General features: G+C 43.5%; 1 pseudogene; it reads left to right on the top strand.

Annotated features, from left to right (window-relative positions):
- The first annotated feature begins 984 nt into the window (after positions 1–984).
- LOC136320716 (serine/threonine-protein phosphatase PP1-gamma catalytic subunit pseudogene) lies at positions 985–1,917 on the top strand (annotated as a pseudogene).
- Positions 1,918–19,362: the final 17,445 nt, after the last annotated feature.

Here is a 19,362-nt window from a genome sequence, read left to right on the forward strand (position 1 = left end):
ATTATATTATATACATTATACATGTATATATGTTATATGTATAAAATCTCCTATTGGTTCTGTTTCTCTGGAGAACCCTGACTAATACAGATGTGTACATAACATCTGTTTGAGAGAAAGTGACCAAGAAGAAGTAGAGCGAACCTGATAGTTGAGAGGCTGTGTCTTGGTGAACAGTGGGTTCTAAGACTGGATGGACTGGGGGACCTAAGAAATGATGTGTAGACAAGAGCCTCTTCCTTCTCCTTCCATGCAGGGGGCTGAGATGATATTATTGCATTTTACAGAAAAAAGAGTCATCGTTTGTGTCACACTCTAATGGCAGAGTGCACGTCAGACTGTCTGCAGCTGTCCCCAACCATCAACATATCCTTTCTCCTTCCTACTCGCCCATAGAGGCATTTTCTTTTCCTAAGAGGGAAGATCTCCAAAGAAATTTTAGAGTCTCATCAAGGAAACCTGGAGAGTAAATGAATGTGAAGGTAAATTTACAACTGGACAAACACCGAGGGGATTCTTGAGTCAGGAGGTGGGAGAAGAGACGGTAGAAGGAAGGTTCCTTTCTGAGAGAGTAGAGCAAGGCCAGGGGAAACAGAAATTCAGGATCCAGAGGAGTGAGCATCCCTGTTTCTGCGAGTGTCACAATCCATGAGAGTAAATGGATCTTCTCAGCGATGTTTAAACAAACAAACAAGACCCATGCCCCTTACGTAACTGACTCTGTCTTGTGGAAAAGTTGTCACCAGACTAAGAAGGTAGGATGGCAATAAGCATTAAAAACAGGTTTGCTGTGGTTCCAGTGGGCAGAGAAGGAGGAAGCAGGGTGCAGGGAAGTTGGGGACGATTCCCTGCCACCACCACTGCCCCTGCCACCACCACCGCCCCTGCCACCACTGCCCCACCACAATCGTTTCCTGTTCTCCTGGCGTGGGAAAGGAATAGGGTCCCAGGCCCAAACTGCTGGCGCTGTTAGGTGGGAAGGTGATGACGGATATGGATAAACTCAACATTGACAGCATCATCCAATGGCTGCAGGAGAGGGTCTAAGCCTAGTGAGAATGCCCAGCTACAGAAGAATGAAATCAGAAGACTGTGCTTAAAATCCCAGGAAATCTTTCTCAGTCAGCCTATATTGTACTAGAATGGGAAGCACCACTCAAAATGTGTGGTGATGTCCAAGGACAATGCTGTGATTTGCTTTGACTTTTTGAGTAGGGTTGTGTCCCACCAGAAAGCAACTACCTGTTTTCCTGGGGACCGTGTGGGCAGGAGGAGGCAGTCACCGAAGACTGGCTGCCTTTTACTGGCAGGCAAAGTGAAATATCCCAAGATCACAAATATGCCAATATCAATCAAATTTATCGATTTTATAATGAATGTAAAAGAAGATATAACATTAGTTATGGTAAACTTTCACAAGGCTGCCTTTACTGTCTGCGGAGAGCAGCCATCATGGATGAGAAAGTATTTTGTTGTGCTGGAGGTTTATCACCAGATTTTCAATCTATGGAGAACATTCCTCGAAATATGTGACCAACTGAGGTATCAGATCAAGGTCCTCTTTGTGGTCTGACTCCGATAAGGATGTCTTCGGCTGGGGTGAAAATGCCGGAGGCATGCCTTTCACATTTGATGCACAAGTGGTTGCAAAATTTCTCCTAAGTGTGATTTGGATCTTCTATGTAGAGCCCACCAGGTGGTTGCAGATGGATATGAATTTTCTGCAAAGAGGCAGTTGGTCATTGTTTTCTGCCTCCCACTTATTGTGGAGCATTCGACAATGCAGGCATCATGATGACCGTGGATGAAACGACAATGTGCTCTTTTCAGATTTTAAAGCCTGCAGAGAAAAAGGAGCTGAACATAAGACCCATAACACCTCCCAGGGGTAGGCTCACAAAGCAAACAAAGAAATAGATGTCATTTTGACATTGCCTAGTCCGGACTTGTAACATACAGTATGTAACCATTTTTATAACTGTAGTGTGTATTGGTCAGCTTGCTCAGATAGTCTGTTTGTGGCGCCTTCACTTCCATTTTTGAGTTAATGAGTGGATCTGCTAAATATAACTGCAAATAAAAGACTTCACTTCCAAGGAAAAATATTTTGTTTTTTAATTCTCTCTTTCATTTGCAAACAATTATAATGATGGTGTGAAAGCTGTACAGGACAGTTCATCCTGTCTAAGGGATAAGTGTACAATGGACCTTTTTTTTTTTAATATTCACTACAACCCCACAATAATGTAAGTGCTCCAAGTTCTAGGTGCTCAATCTGTACATGTTATTCTCATACAATGCATACAGTTGATACAAATCACTGTGAATATATATATATATATATTTTTTAATTTTAAGAATTTGTTTCAAAGAAATTGCTTATTTCTTTCATTGTCTTGTCATGTACAAACTGGTTTTTATAGGTATCAATGTTAGGAGTAACTTTCAACTTTGCCAGCATCACTGGTATAATGTATATTTAATGAAAGCACACTTTCCTCTACCATATACTTAAAATGACAATTAAAGTCGTTATTTTGAGTGTTTGTGACTCTTTCCTAAAGCCTAAGTTTCTGGTGAAACATGTATGTACACTACCCCAAGTACAAGGTGATATGGTTGTATGCCCAAGCCGCCTTTTGGAGGATTCAAAACCAGGGTTTTGAGTATGAATAGCAATTAGTAACATAGTGTAGTTTAAGTTGTTAATGGTTAAAATTAAGAACATTTTGTACAATTTCCATACAGTCTATTCATTAAGTAATCTTTTTACAGTCGCATCTGTCCTGAACTTGTCCATTCTGGAAGCTCCAAATTATAGAAACAATATTGTTCCATACGAGCATATGAGTGACCGATTATGCTTTCTCTGGTCTACATTCTTTATTCTGTGGTGCAGTTGAGGCTTATAAGTCAAAATAAAGGAACTAATTATCCACCAGTTTATACAGGATTTACTTCATCTATGACTTTTAAAACTAAGATCTGTTCAAAAGAAATCTATGTTAACAGATGACCATGTACAATACCATGTGATGAAAATGAATTCAGACTTATTAAATGATGAATTTATTAAAAAAAAAATCCCACACACATTTACTGTAAAAATACTGGGGGTGGGAGGGGGGAGAAAGAAAAATTATAATTAACCATAATCCTAATAATTGAAAATTACATGATGTAACAAGTGACGTTCTCTCTTCTGAATCTCCAGTCTTATTACTTGTAGAGAACATAAATCTTTTATTTATTTATTTTTTTACAAACTCAAATGTATGAGAAATAGTGTTTTATTTATTTTACATAAATCCAATTCTGAGCCTCCAGCCACTCTCCTCATCCTGTAAGGTTGTTAAGAATCCAATCTCAGACACTCTTGTCACCCTGAGGGCCAGCAGGGAGCCAGGGTTTTATGTAGCACCAAGTCCTGGGAAGAGCCCTGTAAGCCTTTGGATTCAGTCTCTGCTAGTTACTGCTGAGGTGTCCATAGTCTCAGACCACAAGACCTCTCTCTGTCTTGACTCGCCTGCTACCTCTTCTGAAGCCAGGAAGATCTTCGGTGAGGCTTTAGCATTCCCAGGTCCCCAGGCCAGTCCATCTGAAGGCTTCCTCCTCCAGGGAGGGCTCCAGGACTCACCCACTTCCATTTCATTTCCGTTTCAAAGGCCTCCCCTTTCTCTCTTCCGCTTTTCCAGGACACCAAGTGCAATCTCCTCAATGGGTTTATATTTTGTACAATTTTGTTCCAGGATCAGAAGTGTCTCGCAGAGCACTTAGGCTTCTGGTCCTGTGACAATCATCTCCCTTGTGTCAAGAGACCACAACAAGGCCTGACCATTTGCTAACAAGGAAGAAAATGACAAAACATACAGAGGACAAATACAAGTTGATATTCCAAAAATTAATTTACTGCACACTGTTGACATTTTGGTGAGTATCTTTCCAGAATTCTCCTGTGCTTACAAAGCAAAATATCTCTCTACACATAAACTTTTTTTTTTAATAAAAAGAACAGACATAGGCTGTTGCAACTGGCTTTTCCCCTACCTAGATAGCATGCATATCTTTCTAGATTGACCTTATTTTATTTAATGACATTGGGTATTGCTCCATGGATGGATACTCAGGCTGCTTCTTTTGTTTTGTTCTTACAGACAATACTGTATTGTGCATGTGTGTGTGTATTATTTTCTGCCATTGTTTTCAAGAAGTAAGCTGACTGTGTTAATTAAGTGGTTAATGAATCCGACATTCAGGTTTACTTGCAAACTGCTGCATAGTTCTCCGCCTCCTGCACGGTGGGCTCTGGCCAGCTGTGGTGAGTCGGTTACCACAAGTTGGCTTTCAAAAAAGATGGCGACTGAAATTGAATGAGTTTGGTAAAAATGGTGCAAAAATGATTCCAAACAGCTCCTGTGTGTCCCTCAGTGAGTAGGACTCTCACCATCAGTGTTCTAGCAACAAGCTTTACAACTAGCCCGTTAAGTGATATAGGCAAGTCACTTTCGATTTGCGATCTCGGGTACAAAGTAGGAATGGAATAAACAGATGATCTCTTAGGGATTCCCTGCAATGGCATCACACACATCATATGTTCTCTGAGTCCACAAACACACTGTCCTACACTGGATACATGGCAGACTTTGCACTGTATTCCCCGAGATGCCTCTCAGGTTCCTGCTCTGTATCTTAACGATAATAATTTGAATTAGTTTGTTTCCCCCGAAGCAGACTCTGGGATAAAGATTCAAATCTGAGGAGTTTATATTTTGGATGTACAAGAAACACCAACAGGGGAGTAAGGAAGTGACACAGTGAAGGTGAGCGGCCTATATGTGGCTGACGAAGGGTGCGTGGTCAAGCCCGCTGTCACTGTGGGTGTCTGGAGCTTAATCCTGAAAGGATCGCCAAAGAAAAGTAAAAAACACATGCCTCAGGCCTGACCAAGCAGTGGTGCAGTGGATAGAGTGTCAGACTGAGACATGGAGGACCCAGGTTCGAAACCCTGAGGTCACAGACTTGAGCGTGGGCTCATCCAGCTTGAGAACAAGCTGATCAGGTTGAGTGTGGGGTCACCAGCGTGAGCGTGGGATCATAGACATGACCCATGGCAACTGGCTTGAGCTCAAGGTCCCTGGCTTGGGCAACGGGTCACTCGGTCTGCTGTAGTCCCCTGGTCAAGGCACATACCCCAGCAATCCCTCTACTGGGTATATACCCCAAAAACTCAGAAACATTAGTACATGAAGACACATGCAGCCCCATGTTCATTGCAGCATTGTTCACAGTGGCCAGGACATGGAAACAACCAAAAAGCCCATCAATAGATGACTGGATAAAGAAGATGTGGCACATATACACTATGGAATACTACTCAGCCATAAGAAATGATGACATCGGAACATTTACAGCAAAATGGTGGGATCTTGATAACATGATACGAAGCGAAATAAGTAAATCAGAAAAAAACAGGAACTGTATTATTCCATACGTAGGTGGGACATAATAGTGAAACTAAGAGACATTGATAAGAGTGTGGTGGTTATGGAGAGGAGGGGGGAATGGGAGAGGGAAAGGGGGTGGGGAGGGGCACAAAGAAAACAAGATAGAAGGTGACAGAGGACAATCTGACTTTGGGTGGTGGGTATGCAACATAATTGAACGACAAGATAACCTGGACTTGTTATCTTTGAATATATGTATCCTGATTTATTGATGTCACCCCATTAAAAAAATAAAATTATTAAAAAAAATTAAAGGCTATATTTTCCCATAATAATTTATTATATTTTTATAATGTTGCATTTCAAGAAGTTGTATGACTATCATCCAGTGTCAAAAAAGGGAATCATGGTAGGCTCTCCTTCGTTATGCACATAATCAATAAGTCATAATCTACACTTTGATTATTCCATACGTAGGTGGGACATAAAAGTGAAACTAAGAGACATTGATAAGAGTGAGGTGGTTACAGGGGGAGGGGGGAAAGGGAGAGGGAAAGGGGGAGGGGGAGGGGCACAAAGAAAACTAGATAGAGGATGATAGAGGACAATCTGACTTTGGGTGATGGGTATGCAACATAATTGAAAGACAAGATAACGTGGACTTGTTATCTTTGAATATATGTATCCTGATTTATTGACGTCACCCCATTAAAAAAAATAAAATTATTAAAAAAAAAAAGCAATCAATGAACAACTAAGGTACTGCAACAAAGAATTGATGCTTTTTATCTCTCTCCCTTCTTTTCTGCTTGTCTGTCTGTCCTTATCTGTTTCTTCCTTTGTCAAAAAAAAAAAAAAAAAAGGGACCACATGCCTCAGTTATCTTACCTGAAGGGGAGCTGGGATTTATTCACCAACTCCCATCTGCGCACCTTAATGTGCTAATATCAGCATATCCTGCCTGCTGTGAAAAGCAGCTGGTGCAAAGTAGCTGCCTCCCTTTGAGAAAAGCCTTCAGGTCAAGAGTGCACTGAGAGGTCTCTGGACACCACTGCAGGGAGTGGGCACGGCACCACCTGCTCTCCCGTTCCCCTTCACACTCCATATTGTTTTACTCCTCTGTGCCTTTCTTTTTCTGATTGATTTCTAATCCTCAGGTTTCCCAGGTTGGGGGCCTGCCTCTGCCACTTACATGTGACTTTGGCCAAGTTACTCAAGCTCTCTGTGCATTAATTCCCACATCTGTTGCAATAACACAACGATCACATAAAACAGTTTCTAGAATTAAATAATAATGAATGGAAAGCACTTAGTAAAACCAAGTAAGTCAAAGAGAGTCCATGCCTACCCTTGTGCACAGAAAGTCAATGAGAACTGACACCCAGCTTTGCAGTGGGGAAAGGTTGGCTATACACTCATTCATAACAAAATGCAAAAGTTAACGCTCAACAGTCTGAACTCTTCGATGGCTCACGGACTAGTGGTTTTATAGAGCAAAATTTGTGAGTAATCGTGAGTAAGGGTTTAGGGTCGTGGATCTCTCTGATTGGTCTTGGTTAGGTAAGCAGCTAATTTTCATCTTCCCATCAGCTGCTTCCCACCTGGTGTCACCTTGTTTGGTTTCGGGGAGATAATGGGGTGGTCTTTTGCTTTGTGGGCTGAACAACATCTTAACAATGTGTGTCAGTTATCTTGGTGAACAGGGATGGAAGCCATACATCTTGTGATTCTTACTCCTTATATGCTATTATCACTTCTGCCGTCTTGGTTATTTATTTTCCCCACAGTTTCAAAGGCCTAAGGCTAAGTAATTTCTAGGACGGTTCATGGGGTGCTATGTAGCTTCCTTCTCATGGCTGTTATACCAAACTAGCTCACAAACCTATTTTCTACTAAATATATTGCTCACAAAAATTAAGGGATATTTCAAAATGAATATGAAGCGATTAAAAAAAAGAAGCATTTGATTTTTTTTTATTAAACAAGAACATTGGAAATGCAAACGACAAGTCAAAGAAAGTTGTCTGATTATGCAAATGAGATGCAAAACCAACTTTTATTTCATTGGTGGAAATGCGTTATACAAAAGGCTGAGAGTACTGGAGTATCTGCATGTTCCCTGATCCTCTAATTTTTGGGAGCAGCATTTTCTGAGTGCATTAAGTCTCTAGCTTCAGTAGAGTAGTGTCTCCTGCATAACGCTTCTTCAGTAAAGGTCAGTTATTACTCTCATTATCCATCAATAGCACTTTAAGTGAGGGTTCCTTAAGTAAACCACCCCTGAAACCCCAGGCCGGGTTAAGGGCTCAGGCCTCGTCCTAACATATTATGGTGGCATGTTCCATACACGAGTTTGTCTTCTCCTGTGGACAGTGGGTTCCAGGAGGGCATCACAGTAACTTACTCAGTCTGTACCCCCTGCAAATAGTGCTGGGCTTGGCCTGCTTTTCTGTAAACAGGTGATAAACAGACTCTGATTTTATTTATTCACAGATAAGCAAACCCTTTGTTTTAAGACCCACTCTGGTAAAATGTTCATTCAACCGAGCTGCAGTAGTAGACTTCCCTTACTCTAACACACATGCTCTCATGCCTGCTTTCCTGAAACACAGACACATACATTTGCACACTCATCTACAAAGCACTTTTTAATGTTTCTAAAATCATGGTGAGTTAGTCTAAAACACTGAAATGTTTTATCACTCCTATCTGCCTTTCTTTCACAAAATAAGCTATTATCAAATAAATGGTGGGCTCTACTATTAAATTTGCCAATATATGCATTAGACCACAAAGTGAAATATAACTCAGACTCAGTTCTGTTCTCATTTGAGAAAAAGTGGTTTCCTGCAGTACCTCACCCATGCCGTGGATCTGGGACTCTTGGTTTCCCCTAACATAATCCCAGGAGCTGGTTCTACCCAGTCTCATTGATTTTCAGTCTCCAACCGATCAAGGATGATGAGCAGGGCAGACTTGTGGGTCCTAGATTAGAAAGGGACAGAAGAACTATGTTGAAACCATGTTGAACAGTGGTCTGAGGTCAAGACAAAGAGGCCAAATCTGATGGCAGGATGAAGGAGCAAACAAAAGAGGACAAGAGACAAATTTCAGGAATGGAATAAGGCTAGCAAGAAAATGGGAAGTAAGATCTGTTTCACCTGAGCAGGTGGTGGTGCAGTGGATGGAGCATCAGACTTGGATGCAGAGGGCCCATGTTAGAAGCCCCGAGGTTGCTGGCTTGAGTGCAGGGTTTCTGGCTTGAGTGTGGGATCACAGACATGTCCCCATGGTTGCTGGCTTGAACTCAAAGGTCGCTGGCTTGAAGGTCAAGGCTTCTGGCTTGAGCCCAAGATTGCTGGCCTGAGCCCAAGGTCACTGGCTTAAACAAGGGGTCACCAGCTCTGCTGTAGCCCCTTGGTCAAGGCACATATGAGAAAGCAATCAATGAATAACTGAGGAGCTGCAACAAAGAACTGATGTTTCTCATTTCTCTTTCTTCCTGTCTGGCTGTCTCTATCTGTCCCTCTCTCTGTATCTCTCTGTGTCACACACACACACAAAAGAACCCAATGTAGAAGTGCAGACCCAGCCGGGAAATCATCCTGCATTAGATGGTAGCTGCATGGTGTGTGAATGACTTGGCCTGGGATGGATATTCCAAAACCAAACTCTGGGGCAGAGGGGCCAGTGATCATGGAGGGCTTGGCCCCAGGCATTAGACTGTGAAACTGTTTGGGGTAGCTTGACCTGTGGCGGCACAGTGGATAAAGCGTCAACCTGGAACACAAGTCACCAGTTCGAAACCCTGGGCTTGCATGGTCAAGGTACATATAGGGGCTGCTCCTCCCCTCCTTCTCTCTCTTTCTCTCTCTCTCTCTCTTTCTCTCTCTCTTTCTCTCTCTCTCTCTCTCTCTCTCTCTCCCTCTCCTCTCTCTAAAATAATGAATAATATAAAAAAGAAACTGTTTGGGGTGATGGAAGGGAGGCATCAACAATGAACCAAGGGTCTTGGGAGCCTTTAGTCAGATGTTAAGAAAAATAATTCTGGGTTGAAATTAGAAAATTGGCTTGCTAAGATTACTAAATCAGAAAAATAACTTTATAGGTAAAAAACAGAAACAAACCTGAGTTGGAAATCTGGCTCCCTGACTTACTGGTTGGCAGAGTTCGGGGAAGCAATTTGGACTAATAACTTCTTGCACTTAGGTTTTCATGGTGAAATGCAGATAATATCACTGACTGTGAGGAATCAGTGCGCTACCAAGATGACAAGAGCAACGACTTATTGAATGAATGTTTATTGTATTGTGCCAGACCCAGTACGGGGGGCTTTCGTATACTTTGTCTTATTTCTTACAATAATCCTACAAAATAGGTGCACTATTATTCTTATTTTACAGATGCAAATTGAGTTTCAGTCTGGTTAAGTAACTTGTGCCATGTCCCATAGCTAGAAAGTATCTATAGCCATCATGTGTGGGTTATAGTAGATGTTTAACATGTGTGAGTCCTTGCCTTGCACTCTGCTTGCAGTACTAGCCATAGATGACTTTAACATCATCTGATCATTGAAGATAAAGTCTTGAAAGAGTGTTCCTTCTCCGCTAGACTAGGATTTGTTTAACTGTCATCATGTCCTTTGTGAATTTGATAGCTTCTTAATCCATGGAGGCCATGACCTTATTGTAATGTGTTGACTTCCTCTGCCACCAGGGTCTCTCAAGGGACTTCCATCTGCATCCATCCGTGGCCGCCTCTCTCAGTGACATTTCCTCCTCTACCTGATTCCCAGGCTGGTTTGTTTTTCGTCTGAGCTTGAGCATCTTAAGAGATCGTGTCAAAATTAATCAATCCCTGACAAACGCTGCAAATACAATCCCTCAGCTTTGCATGGAAGATCGTCTCTACCCGCCCCCCTCCCCATTCCCTCGGGGCCAGCAAGGCACCAAGAAGAGAGCCAGGACCGCAGAACATTTCTAGAACCTGGAATCCCATGCGTGGGGGGTGGGGGTGGACTCCAGCCGCACAATGCCTGAGTCTTAGCGTGGGAAGATGGGAGCTGAGGGGGTGTCGCCCCCCTGGGAGTTCTGGAAGTTACAGGTGGGACATGGGAACGCTTGGTCAGCATGGATAACCAAGAGCCCCTTTAAAGAGCCACAGGAACAGTCCATGCGTCTTGTCTTTTTTTTTCTCCCTCAGTATGGCCTTCTGTGTGGGCCAGATGATACCCCGGATGGCTTCAGCTGGCATCTGGGGAGAGATCAAGGCTGACACTTCATGGTTACCGCTTCTCTCAACTCCAGCCAGCAGCCAAAGCCTGATGTGGATTTGCCTCATAATGTGTTTGTAAAAATAATTGAATTAGTTGTAACTTTCAAAATGAGAGACTGCATATGGAACTGCACGTTTCTGTTTTTTCTTGGAAAATCACATCAGATCATCTCAGGTTGGCGTTTTCACGGCAAGAGAGAGCTGGATCTCAGGAAGTCTCTTTGGATGGGGTAGGCACTCCCTATATGTCCTGGTCCTGATGTGACCCCACACTCACTCAGGTTACCTGTCTGGCTTCCTGGACATTTGAATTTTAAAAGAGAGTAGGAAAAAAATTAATGATGGAGTTAAAAGAGAGTCTTAGTTTATAACAGGAAAAGTAGAAGGTGCTAGAGCTATTGCCTTTACATAGTGTAACCCCGTTTTGCATAAAGAGAAACTGGAGACCCGAGAACTTAATGAACATGCTCAACATCACATGGTTGTAAGTGCTGGAATCATAATTTGAGGCTGGGGTTCTCTGGCTCCCAGTTGTGTGACCACAACACCACACTCTGCTTTTCCACCACAACGACCTCATCAGTGACCGGCTTCCCCCTTATGAATAGAATGTCCGCACACCCTGAATCCCCAGGGAACCTGAGGCTCTGGTAGGCCCCTCAGAGTTAATATTATTCCAGTCATTGCACTCGATATAGGACACTCCCAGTGGAGTCTTGCTTTTCTGTGACCCTGGCTGGCATCCTCTCTGCTCTCTGAATCCCCAACGAGCATGTGTGCAGTGAGATTCAAGTGGGAGAGGAGAAGTTGCTTTGCCAATTGCTGAGGTTACTATTTGCAATGAGGTTCAGAGGTTAAGGTTAAGAGATTAAATGGCTCTCGGTCCTGCACTTGGCAGCCATCTGCACTATACATCACTGGCCTGACTCTTCAGCCCCATTAAATTCCTTAAGTCAGCTGGTCCCAATCTTTGTGGTTGCCTGAGTGCGTATTCAGGTCCCAGGAGTTACTGCCATTTCTAACCTGTGCTTCCCTGGGCCCACCTCCCCACCACCTTTAATTGCTCTTGCAGTACTTGGGGTTTAAGACTCTTTCCTCTCTCAATTATTTCCAAGAGCACTCAGGGGCTCTGTGGGTATCAGACATTTGCCCTCTGGGTTTCTGCGTAGCATCTGCTTGGTTTTGTCAAAACTCACTGGGACACCACAATCTTCCACTTGACACTACTGCCAAGAGGAGTCAAGGTCATACAGGTTTCTGTGCAGTGTGGCTACAAGAAATGTTTCCCTGTGATGTTTTGCATCTTGGCATAGTCACCCAAGTGCTGGCAGCCTCAATGTTTTAGAGTCTTAGCTCGGCTGGTTTATACGGCAGCAGCTCTCTGAACCCATACATACCTTTGCTTTGCATCAGAGGGTCCAGAAGAGATGCCTGGGGAACTGGGTTAGAAAGTATCATATGGAGCGAGGGTTTGCCTCTCTTCTTTGATGACTAAGGCTTTATTACTGTACCCAAACTGTCTACCTAATGCCTTCTTCCCTTAGACTGAGTTGTCTGCACCAACTCCATTAACTTGCCCACACTAAACACGACTGGGTCTCAGAGATGAATGTACCTCGGAGTCCAGCTGGGACCCCTGAAATCTTAGGTGACAGTTTTTCATATTTTCTTGTGTCCTTAAAACCAAATCATTTGAAATAGGCTCATTACACAGCCTCAATCCAGACACAGGTTGGCTTAAGTGTTCCTCCGGGTGCTTGGGTAGGCAGCCTCCGTGTCCTCTTTCCTAAAGAAGCAGGCTTCCTGACTCAAAGGAGATTTGGGGTTTGGACTCCTGTACAGTGTGGGCTGAGTAACAAGCTGCAGGGCCACAGTCGCTCTGCCGTACGGGGGACTCCTTGAGCTATTTTGAGCAACCAGGAGGATATGAAAGTGGAACCTAAGGACTAGGTTATAGCTGTGTGTTAGGAAGGATATAGCCAGTAAACTCTCTTGTTTCTGCCCTCCTCTGCAGACTGGTTTCATCCTCTCTCTCTGCAGACTGTCTGCTTGGTCTGCAGTTCACAGGGTGGCGTATGGCCATTCCATAGCTCTCAAGTTAACACTGAATAGTGCCAGAAATATGCAAAACTTGTCAGGTCTTTCCCAATTCCAATTTCAAGTTTCCACAGAGGAGAACCTTAAGGTTTTCACTTGGACCAGTGATTTCCTTTAATCTAATCAGCTCTGCCCAGCCTGTCATGTCTGCATCTATGGATCAAAGGTAGTACACAGAGGTCAACATGATCACATATATATATTTTTCCATCTTATTACATTCACTCGTACCTTCATGGGAAGGCATTTCGGAGATGAGGGAAGGTACTCAAGAGAAGCCGTGAGAGCTACCAAGCCGTGAGATCTTGGTAGCTAATAGTTACTGACCATTTCCTGTGTGCCACAGACAGTATGGAGTGTGTCACAGGGACCATCTCACCTAATAGACACAACGAGATCTTATCAGTGGTCATTATTGGCCTCGTTTCACAACAAGGACACCAAGCTTAAGAAGCTGGTTTAAAAAGTGACAAGAAAGCAGGATTTGGAGTCAGAAGATCTGGATTTGAATCTTGTGTCAGCATTATACTAATTTCTTGACCTAAGGCAAGATTTTTATGGTTCTGAGTCACAGTTGCCCCATCTGCAGAGAAAGGATAATGGAGTATTGCATAAATAGGTAGAGGAGGAGGAGGTGGTGGCGGTGGCAGCATGTATATATAATTTATACTAAGGATTAAATTAAGGAACGGCTCTGAAATGTTCTGGAAACTCAGCACCACACACTTAAAAGGGATTATTATTATTAAGGCAGAAAACTGCTAAAATGACCTTTTGGCCTATTGCCTGGTTCCCAGGATGTTTTAGGCAGGCCATTGTTTGCACAGTACTTTCAGACTCTTAATTTGTAGTGCATATGTTTGCATATCTTACCTTTTAAGTGGCAACTTGAGTCTAGGGTGTGTCTTTCAAGTTTCTTTACACAACTTAGAAATGATGGATGCCTAATAAATGCTAGATATACAGATGGAAATTCAGGCTTTTTGTGCATCTGTCTTTTATGTTTTTGTTGCAATGTTTCAAAATAGTTTGGAGGCCTCTTAATAATGAAGGGGAAAGCCGTTGAAAATCTCAAAAAGCCCTGGATAAACGCAAAGGCATTATTAAATGTAAAGGAGCTGTTATTTCCACTAATACTATCCAAATTTATAAGTAGCATTGGAAATACTACATCTATAAGAATAAAAGGCTCTTATTTATGTTTTCTTCTTGGCACTTGGCAAAGGCATTCTATACATTTCTGTGTCTTGTGTGCCTCAGGCACATAGTGAGATATCAAAAGAAGAAAGGCAAGTATGACAACATGGAACCAGAAAATGTTAGACCTTCAAAATGTTCAGCCCTGTCACTTTCCAGATGAGAAGACTAAGCCTAAGAGACATGAAATGACTTGCCTAAGGTCACACAGCAACATAGGAATCTTATGTCATTATTCTTCCTCAGAAGAATGTCTTAGTTAAGTGTTGGCATTTTCTTGGAAAGAGAACAATTTTTTTTAAATGAAATCTTTTCTTCCAAGGGCCAGCTCCGTATATGTTAGACTCCCCGATAGGGGTGGCAGAAACGAGGCCGTGGAGGGACAGCAGGGAAGGCCCGCAGGCTCATGTCATTTGTCACCCACTGTCAATGTGCCATTCAAGTAGGTAATCACAGAAGGCAAAAACATGCCCCGCCAGGTGAATTTCTTTATATTAACTATCAAGTAACTCCATTCAAATAATAATTTCTTGAGCATGCACTTTATGCCAAGAGTATACTAGGCTCTATAAGGAAATACATTTTACTCATGGACAACAATAGGGAACATTTATAGGACAGGCAATACAAGCAGCCTCCAGGTTACAAACGAGATAGGTTCTGTAGGTTTGAAGATGTTTAAGTGTATATATATATATATATATATATATATATATATATATATAATATATTAAGACAAACTTGCATTTAATTGGTAAATGTGCCTGTTCCAACTTACATAAAATTCAACTTAAGAGCCAAGCTACAGAACCTGTCTCATTCGTAGCCCAGGGACCGCCTGTGCAGCACAGGGGCCAAGAGCATGGACATGAAACCAGACCAACTACTGATTAGTTATGTGACTTTAAACAGGATCTTCAAACTTGTTGAGCCTCAGGGTCCTCATGCGCAAAATGACGCTAAAATAATAGTTTCCAGGGAGTTTCTGAGTTTATCAAATATCAGATGCTTACAGTCTGGCATACAGTAAGTGCTATGTTAAGGGTTATTTTACATATACTGTCTCTCAGAGTCTCCCAGAAACCCTATGAACTTGGTCCTGTCCACCTTTCATAGAAGAACGAGCTGAAGCTGAGAGGCCAGGTTACCCTTCCAAGGTCACCCAGGTTCCAGTGGCAGAGCAAGGATTCAAAAACGCAGGTCTGTGTGACTGCCAGGCCTGGTCTCACGCCCTCTGTGCTGTATGTGCTGCCCTCAGAACAGACCCTGCTCTCAGGAAAGCCGTGTTCTAGAAGCACTATTACAGGGCTGAACACGTGCAGTGCCATCAGCGAGGCAGAGCTCAGTGGGCTGGAGAGATCAGCAGAAAGCAGGAGACACTTCAAGGAGGAAGCGGCATTTGACTGAGGTGAGTCATGAAGGATTTATTTATGCAGAGGTAGGAGTGCGAGAGGACAGCAAAGGGCCAGCAGTGGGAAGGGCACGGAATAGCTGGGAAGTGGGCAGTCAGTGGTTAATAAAAGTGGATCTTGGGGTACGTGCAGGGCAGCCTGAAGGTCTGAGGCCTGAAGCTTGAGGTGAAGCCACATCACAGGGAGCTCAAGTTTGAAGTTGTAGAGTGTGCATTTGAAACGGAAGGTTCCTAGCCCTGGCCAATGGTTCGGTTGGTTAGAACCTTGTCCTGAAGCGCAGAAGGTGCCGTTTGACCCCCAGTCAGGGCACATACAGGAACAGATCAATGTTCCTGTCTCACTTTCTCCCCCCTTCCTTCTCTCTAAAATCAGTAAAAATTAAAATTAAAGAAAAAAAAAGAGTGAAATTGAAGGTCCCTAAAATGGCTCTTAAAAAGACCAAATAGAAAAGGAACAAATATGGTCTCTAAGACCTAAGAACTTGAGATACGGAGATTGCTTATCAGTAAGAATTAGCAAAGATGTGAGCTTATTTATCTAGTTAGCTCTCTTCTGAAAAAGTTACCCAGTTTTCAGAAAAAAAAGAGTGTTTATTTTAACCACAAATGGAGCTGATTTTTACAAACAACGTACTTGTTCATTTGAAGAGCTTTCTTTCTGAAATGTTATATAATTTTCATATCTGAATTAAAAAATATATATATATATTTTTTCCCTGACTGAATAAAATATTCCTAGATGTTGAAATTTATTTGTGAATTCCTTCCCTCCTTCTCTCCCTTCCTTCCTTCTGCTCGCATTTGAGCTTGGATCACTCCTTTGTCCTAGACACTAGTGTCTTCTCAATCTTCAGTTCTAAATTTTCCTGCACGTTTTGAGTGTTGGCTTATGTTCAGATTTCATATTAATTGTGACATGAACTCTCAGCTGCTAGGGTGGCCAATGTGCCTAGAATGGCACAGCCAGTTCAAGGTAGACTGGGACCTGAGCTCGTCCCCTGCGCCCCATCCATTCATTCATTTCAAGGCATTGTATGGGTCTGTGTGTGGGCAGGACTTGGAGGAAGAATTTACTTTCTTAGGAGTGGTTCATAGAGTCTCAACAGACTTCTCATGTACTGCTTCAAGATTTGAAATCCATGGAGGGAACCTTAACATCATCGCATCTGGGGTCCTCCTCTTGACAAGCAGATGACTAAGCTCGAAAGAGGTGAAGGGGATGTGCCCGGAGCACCCAGGCTGGAGAGGGGCAGAGCAAGGGGCAGAGAGGGGTTCCTACCCGCTGATGCCCAGGTTCACATTTCCTCTCTGTACAAGTTCATTTTTGGTTTCCAAAGTCTCCTTTTCTAGAACACATCTCCTGACCGTCACAGACCCAGAAAGGAACTCAGCTTCACACTGGCTGGAAGAGCTTCAGGTGGATGCATCTAAACCAGGGGGAAGCCATTCGCTTGGTTTTCCTCTGAATGGTCAGTCCTGGTTGGTACGTGGTGCAGGTAGAGGTGTGGAAAGCTGGCCAATTTGGCTTTAGCAAGTTTTTCAATCTTTTCCACCCAAAACGTATCACAGTTATTGATTTCTTGGTGAAACCAGAACCCAAAAGAGTGAAAGTGGAATTGGAAACTGGTGGAGGAATGCCCGGTCCAGCCAAAACCAAGACTACCGATTTGCATAGCACTGCTGCAGCCCCCTGTTCCTCATACAAAGCGAACACACGGCGGAGGCTCAGTGGTTAGACTCTGCTGTGGTGCGGCATGTGTGTGTCCACAAATGTGTGCACGTGTGTGTGAAAGCACCGTGTAAACACAAACAAAAGGAAAAAATAAAAAGAAGGCCATAACGCTCCCTTTTTCTCTCGTTTCCTTTCCTCTGTTATTGATTAAAACCAGAGAAGAATATCGGCCCCAGCCCTGAACAACCATCCAGTTTTCAACCTTGTCTGTCCAGCCAACTCACCCGGGAACTTTGAAAATAAGATACATGCCTGAGCTCCTCCCCTAAGATTCGGATTCACTTGCTCTGTGGGATGCTGTGTGGACATAACGATTAGGAAAGAATTCCCCAGCTACCTGACACGCAGTGAGGATGGAGGATCGCTCAACTGGAATATCCAATAATGTTCCCAGACTGCTAGGATCCCTCCCTTGGGCTGCTAACATTTTTCTAGTCACTTAGGGCTACCCAAACTTAACACATGGTGTTACACTGCATCCTTCAATTGAACAGACAGATGTTGAGTGCTTTCTGGCTGATGACCGGATGGACTGAGGTGGGTGCACAGATGAATGGACATGGTCATTGCCCTAGAAGAGTGTAGGGTGAGACAGGGGGCTCAATCACCTATGTAAATATCTGCTGCCCGGGAAGGGAGCAATTATTTTTTCCTGGGAAAATCCTAAAGGCCTCATGGAATTATCTTCAAAATTCAATAATGTGCAGGAACATATTTTATCTTCTTAGATTCTTTTGTATGGAGAGGCCCGCTTGATTGAAAAGTTGCTTTGGTAAGTCCACCATAGTGACCAAGGCAAAAGACCTTTAAGCCAATGTCTGGGTTGGGAAGATGGAGGCTTCTTTGCACAATAGAGAGTGGGATCAGGGGAGTAGCCTGGATGACGTGTAGGGAAGAGGTAAAAAAACACTTGGTGTCCTTTGACCAAGAACAGAGGCTCATAAGGCCATTTTTCATAAAATTTTTTTTAGACCAAGTGTTAGGTATTATGGCAGGTAAATCCTATCTTCATATTTACAAAGAAACTTGCAGTTAAAATATACCCTGTTCATCACTGATTTGATAAGAATAAATTCGGTATGGAAAATACAAAGAATCACCAAATCCCACTTTGGGATGGGCAGTCAGACCAGAGCATGCACATGGACCACAGCTTATGGGGAGGGTTGCCAGATTTATCAAATAAATTACAAGACACCAAGTTAAATTTGAATTTAAATGAACACAAACATATATATGTATATATATGTGTGTGTGTGTGTGTGTGTGTGTGTGCGTATTTTTCTGAAGTGGGAAGCAGGGAGGCAGAGAGACAGACGCCTGCATGCACCCAACTGGGATCCACGCGGCATACCCACCAGGGGGTGATGCTCTGCCCATCTGGGGTGTTGCTCCATTGCAACCGGAGCCATTCTAGCACCTGAGGCAGAGGCCACAGAGCCATCCTCACTGCCCAGGCCAACCTTGTTCCAATGTAGCTTTGGCTACAGGAGGGGAAGAGAGAGATACAGAGGAAGGAGAGGGGGAGGAGTGGAGAAGCAGATGGGTGCTTCTCCTGTGTGCCCTGGCAGGGAATTGAACCTGGGACTTCCACATGCAGGGCCGATGCTCTAACGCTGAGTCAACCAGTTAGGGCCAAATAATTTTTTTTTTTTTTACAGGAACAGAGAGAGTGATGGATAGGGACAGACAGACAGGAATAGAGAGAGATGAGAAGTATCAATCATCAGTTTTTCGTTGCGGTCCTTAGTTGTTCATTGATTGCTTTCTCATATGTGCCTTGACTGCGGGCCTTCAGCAGACTGAGTAACCCCTCGCTCGAGCCAGTGACCTTGGGTCCAAGCTGGTACTGGGATCCACCCAGCACGCCCACCAGGGGCGATGCTCTGCCCACCAGGGGGCGATGCTCTGCCCCTCCGGGGTGTCGCTCTGTCGCGACCAGAGCCACTCTAGCGCCTGGGGCAGAGGCCAAGGAGCCATCCCCAGCGCCCGGGCCATCCTTGCTCCAATGGAGCCTTGGCTGCAGGAGGGGAAGAGAGAGACAGAGAGGAAGGAGGGGGTGGGGGTGGAGAAGCAAATGGGCGCTTCCCCTATGTGCCCTGGTCGGGAATCGAACCCGCACGCCAGGTCGACGCTCTATAATTTTTTAATTTAAGTATGCTGCAAGCAGTTTTTGAACATACTTACATTAAACAATTATTCACTGT

This window comes from Saccopteryx bilineata, chromosome 1, assembly GCF_036850765.1.
Source record: "Saccopteryx bilineata isolate mSacBil1 chromosome 1, mSacBil1_pri_phased_curated, whole genome shotgun sequence".
NCBI classification, from domain to species: domain Eukaryota; kingdom Metazoa; phylum Chordata; class Mammalia; order Chiroptera; family Emballonuridae; genus Saccopteryx; species Saccopteryx bilineata.